Source organism: Xenopus tropicalis, chromosome 1 (assembly GCF_000004195.4).
Source record: "Xenopus tropicalis strain Nigerian chromosome 1, UCB_Xtro_10.0, whole genome shotgun sequence".
NCBI lineage: Eukaryota > Metazoa > Chordata > Amphibia > Anura > Pipidae > Xenopus > Xenopus tropicalis.
In genome coordinates, this window is record NC_030677.2 from 97,434,628 (window position 1) to 97,441,273 (window position 6,646).

A 6,646-nucleotide genomic window follows, 5' to 3' on the forward strand; every position below is an offset into this window, starting at 1 on the left:
GAATTCCGACCGAATTGGAAAAATTCCGATTGGAAAACGAACATTTTGCGACTTTTTCGTATTTTTTGCGATTTTTTCGGCGCCTTTACGACTTTTCGGAAATTATCGCGACTTTTTCGTTACCAATACGATTTGCGCGAAAAAACGCGAGTTTTTCGTAGCCATTCCGAAAGTTGCGATTTTTTCGTAGCGTTAAAACTTGCGCGAAAAGTTGCGCTTTTTTCGTAGCGTTAAAACTTAAAAGGCGCGATGTTTTGCGCAAGTTTTAACACTACGAAAAAATCGCAACTTTTTGCGCAAGTTTTAACGCTACGAAAAAATCGCAACTGTCGGAATGGCTACGAAAAACTCGCGTTTTTCCGCAAAAATCGTATTGGTAACGAAAAAGTCGCGATAATTTTCCGAAAAAATCGCAAAATACCGATCATTACGAAAAAAACGCAATCGGACGCATTCGGCCCGTTCGTGAGTAAGTAAATGGGCCCCTTAGTGTATAGAATCTGATTACCTCTGGGGTACATGCAAAACAACATCTAGAGCCATAACAGTAGGCAGCACTAATGTGTTGATATTGTGTAATATGGAAGCCATTTCCCAAAACAGTGCTGCTCACTGCCTGGGTCCCTGTGATGGGGGAAAAGTGCTACTTAAGGGGAGTAACTAGAGACAAACAAACAAATGTACGCATATGCAGCTTCTGTATTCTTTCTGGGTTGCTAAACATTATGCCAAACTCTTTGAAATGTGCCAAAATGCATGGAGAAAAATTAGCATCACATATTTCAGTAGATACTCCCTTCCCTCTGCACTATTTACATTTCTAGATTACAGTGGGACATTATATGTCAAAAAGGTTCAATTGTCAAACAACAGTGATTAGGTTCTGTGAAACTTTTTCACATTTTCTATATCCAAACTGAACATTTCAGAGAAATGAATCATGAGTACTTATTTTCTTATGAGCGTATCTGTACAATTATCCTAGTCCCACTCACCACCTGCTACACTATGCTGCTGTATCTATGATTCTCTGCACCATGGTGAGTGGGTAACAAGGAAAAATCATCAGTTACAGGAAACGCGCTCAGGAATCCAGATTTTTCAGTGCAGAGAGAAATAAAACCTAACCTTTTTTAGCCACCATTAAAAACAAAGCAGTGATACATTTTGTGTATAAAATTAACTAACAAACTTTATACCCACACACCCACTCAAAAACATCATCAAAACAACTATTACAAGCACCTAATGAATTGCACTACTCTCATTTGGCAACAAAAAATATATTTTTTTGCAAAAATAATTCTTTCATAATATCAGTTATCAATGCAAATCATTGTACCCAGAAACTAACACTTATGGTGATATAAAGTATTTTCTAAATGTGTAATTTTAAAATTCTTTCAGGTTAGAGAATATACTCTCAGTACCCGGCATGGGTAATTGATGGAGCTCTCTGTGCCAAATACATTTGCATCCAATCTTGAATACTTCCAGAAACGTTGTGTTATTGTACAAAAGTATTTCTGTATTACTGCCTTGTAATCTCTTCAACAGAAAACTCTCTTAAAGGTTTTCACATGGGCCAATCAAAATTACTTTTTCCTTTGTGGTTATCAAACTTTCCTGTAACACATCCATGCTATTAACCTAATCCAAGAACTTCTCTCATAAAATGTAAGATAAACAAATGTCAAATTTACTGCAGTATCTACCTAATTGCACAAACTGTCCCTTGGAGATTCCCTTGTTGATGAGTGTGGCACAAATCAGCCTTATCAAGAAATTCCCCATACAAGGCTTATGATATATAGTGGTACATTTACACGGCTCATTCACAGACAGACAGATCTGAAAAGAACCTCAAACTTAACTCCTTGTCAGATTATTAGTAAGGGCAGTGGTACATGGGGAGACTATATTAACCTGTGGTTAAATCTCAACTACTGCTAGTGCAGGAGACTTCAGGCAACTTAGGAAAACGGAGCACTGTTTATGCCTTTCTACTGGAGTTTCATTTTTTATTGATAGTGAGAAGGCATTTCGAGGAGATTGAGCGCCTGTGAAAGCTAAGGTTTAACTGCAGGTGAATAATCTCCCAGTGTGCCACTGCCCTAATAAAATAATATTACAACTTCTTTCCTGACCAAATGAACACAAATTGTGAACAAAACAAGCATAAGAGTGAAGACACATGGAGCTACTTAGTAGCAGCTACTGGTCATGGCTGCTAAACGCCAGAAAATTCTCTGCCCTAGACAATACTGAGAATCAGGGCCAGAACTAGGGGTAGGCAGAAGAGGCACCTGCCTAGGGTGCAACAGTGAAGAGGCGCTAGGCACCTCTGTTTCTAACCCCTAGTCCGGGATCTCTTACACCCACACTGAGTTCCTGGTCGCTCCTCCCTCAATGGCGCGCATGTGTGCATTCATGTGCGAGTTTGTGCATGTGCGGGGGAAGAAGCAGAGGTGGGAGCAAGGTTGCCTAGGGCACCCTGCCGGCTTGGCTCGGCTTGCCTCTGTTAAGTTACACAAAGAGGCAGTTATCAGTAAATGATCAGCATTGTCTATTTTAGTAGTAATGACAAGTAGCTGCTACTAGAAGCTCCATGTGTCTTTACCCTAAGGGGTGCATTTAAATTTAGAAATTAAGCAACTTTGTGTTCATTAACTAAGTGTCCTGGCCTTGCTGTTGAATGCTGGTAGCACTGCATTCATGAGGGAAGCAGGCCAATGCAATTGTAAAGGTGCAGGCAAGGAAGAATGCTGCTGCCAGCAAAGGGCAGCATTTATCTACAGGCAAAGAATCTGCCACATGTGGAACTAGCCTTAGATCGAACATGATTTTTTTTATTACAGTAAAAAATCATGATCACAAAACAAATATAAGCTTTTTTCAAAACTGGTCATTGAAAGCTATAGATAGCTCTGCATATTGTACAGTATGTTTTCCCATGCCAAAGCTATTATGTGATAATACTTACTAGCAAGCCCATGTGACTGCTTTAACTTTGAAAATTCAAAGCTGAGAGATTCCTATATAGCCAGTTTCCTAGCAACTGATTCTCATAATACATCTTCTGTCTGTTCTCCCATAAGCTTGATTTCAACAAAAAAATGGGGTTAGTTGCTGAATTAATTTAGTTTGGCACTCACTGAAAAATATGTACAGAAATGACTTTCTTGGTGATATTCAACAAGGGGATGTAAACCTTCCATAATACTTTCACATTTCATTATCCAGTTCTTGCAAAGCAAGTGGCACAAAATTAAAGGGGAGCTAATATACAAAAAAATTAATCTAAAATCACCCAGCAGTCTACACAAACAAATCATCCTTTTCAAATTGTCCCCAGCAACTTCCCATCTCCCATTCTTGTTAGGCCATACAGTGGAGGAAATAATTATTTGACCCCTCACTGATTTTGTAAGTTTGTCCAATGACAAAGAAATGAAAAGTCTCAGAACAGTATCATTTCAATGGTAGGTCTATTTTAACAGTGGCAGCACATCAAAAGGAAAATCGAAAAAATAACTTTAAATAAAAGATAGCAACTGATTTGCATTTCATTGAGTGAAATAAGTTTTTGAACCCCTACCAACCATTAAGAGTTCTGGCTCCCACAGAGTGGTTAGACACTTCTACTCAATTAGTCAACCTCATTAAGGACACCTGTCTTAACTAGTCACCTGTATAAAAGACACCTGTCCACAGAATCAATCAATCAAGCAGACTCCAAACTCTCCAACATGGGATAGACCAAAGAGCTGTCCAAGGATGTCAGAGACAAAATTGTAGACCTGCACAAGGCTGGAATGGGCTACAAAACCATTAGCAAGAAGCTGGGAGAGAAGGTGACAACTGTTGGTGCGATTGTTCGAAAATGGAAGGAGCACAAAATGACCATCAATCGACCTCGCTCTGGGGCTCCACGCAAGATCTCACCTCGTGGGGTGTCAATGATTCTGAGAAAGGTGAAAAAGCATCCTAGAACTACACGGGAGGAGTTAGTTAATGACCTCAAATTAGCAGGGACCACAGTCACCAAGAAAACCATTGGAAACACATTACACCGCAATGGATTAAAATCCTGCAGGGCTCGCAAGGTCCCCCTGCTCAAGAAGGCACATGTGCAGGCCCGTCTGAAGTTTGCCAATGAACACCTGAATGATTCTGTGAGTGACTGGGAGAAGGTGCTGTGGTCTGATGAGACCAAAATAGAGCTCTTTGGCATTAACTCAACTCGCTGTGTTTGGAGGAAGAAAAATGCTGCCTATGACCCCCAAAACACCGTCCCCACCATCAAGCATGGGGGTGGAAACATTTTGCTTTGGGGGTGTTTTTCTGCTAAGGGCACAGGACAACTTATTCGCATTAACGGCAAAATGGACGGAGCCATGTATCGTGAAATCCTGAACGACAACCTCCTTCCCTCTGCCAGGAAACTGAAAATGGGTCGTGGATGGGTGTTCCAGCACGACAATGACCCAAAACATACAGCAAAGGCAACAAAGGAGTGGCTCAAGAAGAAGCACATTAAGGTCATGGAGTGGCCTAGTCAGTCTCCGGACCTTAATCCAATAGAAAACCTATGGAGGGAGCTCAAGCTCAGAGTTGCACAGAGACAGCCTTGAAACCTTAGGGATTTAGAGATGATCTGCAAATAGGAGTGGACCAACATTCCTCCTAAAATGTGCGCAAACTTGGTCATCAATTACAAGAAACGTTTGACCTCTGTGCTTGCAAACAAGGGTTTTTCCACTAAGTATTAAGTCTTTTTTTGTTAGAGGGTTCAAAAACTTATTTCACTCAATGAAATGCAAATCAGTTGCTATCTTTTATTTAAAGTAATTTTTTTGATTTTCCTTTTGATGTGCTATCTGCCACTGTTAAAATAAACCTACCATTGAAATTATACTGTTCTTAGACTTTTCATTTCTTTGTCATTGGACAAACTTACAAAATCAGTGAGGGGTCAAATCATTATTTCCTCCACTGTATATTGCATGTCAGTGATACTGCGTGTGCTCTGTTCTTAGGGCTGCTGAAGAGCAGCTAAGTTTAGAAGTTGTCAAATAAACAAACAAGATGCCACATCTGACTTGACACATCAACTACTCAGCCTTTTCATATGGAGATTTTATTAAACGACCATATCATACTGTACCTGTAGAACCAGGACACCTATAAATCTAAAGTATTACAGAGCTGAGCACTGAATTGAGTTGAAAAGAATTTGTAAAACAAGTGACTTGCGTGTTGGACTGGCCATCCATGGGAACTGGGAGTTTTCCTGGTGGGCCTTGCCCTGAGAAGGCTCTTTAACCTTTCTGTAACACAAAGCATAAACTCTTGTTTACATTTTCCTGGTATGCTTGTGTTTTTATTTACCAGCTGTGAAAAGATAAGATAGAGTTAGTAGAGGCATCTGTGATGGGTTAGGGTAAGGGAAAATGACTGAGGCCAAATGTATTGCCACAGATAAACAGGAGAATCCAGGGAGGGTGCTAAAGGGGTGGGTCACCTTTAAGTTAACTTTTAGTGTGTTATAGAATAGTTATAGTTTTTCAATTATTTGCCTTTTTCTTTTGACTCTTTCAAGCTTTCAAATCGGCACAAATCCATGGCTGGCAAAAAATTATGCCCATCACTAAAAATAATTCCCGCACAATTATTTAAAGATACAAAAAAGCTTAAGAAAAGGGGCAGCAATAATTTTAGCATATGCAACATTTAGTTACTATGAATTAATATATTTGTATACCATTGTAACCCTCTCTATGACATGCAATGTTGAATCTATGCTGCTGATACAAAAATACCAGTGTGACAGCATAATAGATTCCAGTTACTTGTCAGACATGATTTTTCAGACATGATTCAATTATAGTGCAGTTTCACAATTAAAAGGCATTTTCTGGAAAAGCTCTACACTCCCAACTTTAGGCTAAGGACCCATGGAACAGTTCAGTCGCCTGCGATAGATCTCTGCTATCGCAGGCGACTAACCACTCCGAAACACCTTTCCACTGGCAACAATAAGAGTATCTGGTGGAAAGGCCACTGCTTCGGTATTCTGAAGTCACGGGAAATGTCCTCCTGCAGGAAACTTTGCACGACTCCTAGGGGCACATTTACAAAGGCACGAATGCTCTAGCGTTCATGCAAACGCTCCGAGCGTATTTTCGCCGATTTTTTCGGGCGTCCGGACGACTTTTTCGTAAGCCGCACGACTTTTGCACGAAAAATTCGGATAGGTTTTACCACTGTTTACAATTGTTCGGTACAAAAATTTTGTGACTTTCGGATCGCTAATACGATATTTTCGTGACTAATACGATTTTTTCGTAAGCATTTTCGTGATATTTGCGATCTTCAGAAATTTTCGTTTCCGATCCGATTTTTTCCCATTCGTGATTCGGATTCGTGGATTAGTAAATGTGCCCCCTATTGTTGCGATGGAGCACTCAGGAGCACTCAGTCACCTGTATCATGGGCAGCCGAACCACTCTGTGTGTTCTTAGCCTTAAGGGTGAAGACACATGGAGCTACTTAGTAGCAGCTACTTGTCATGGTTACTAAGGGCTCTGGCACACGGGGAAGATTAGTCGCCCGCGATAAAACTCCCTGTTCGCGGGCGACTAAT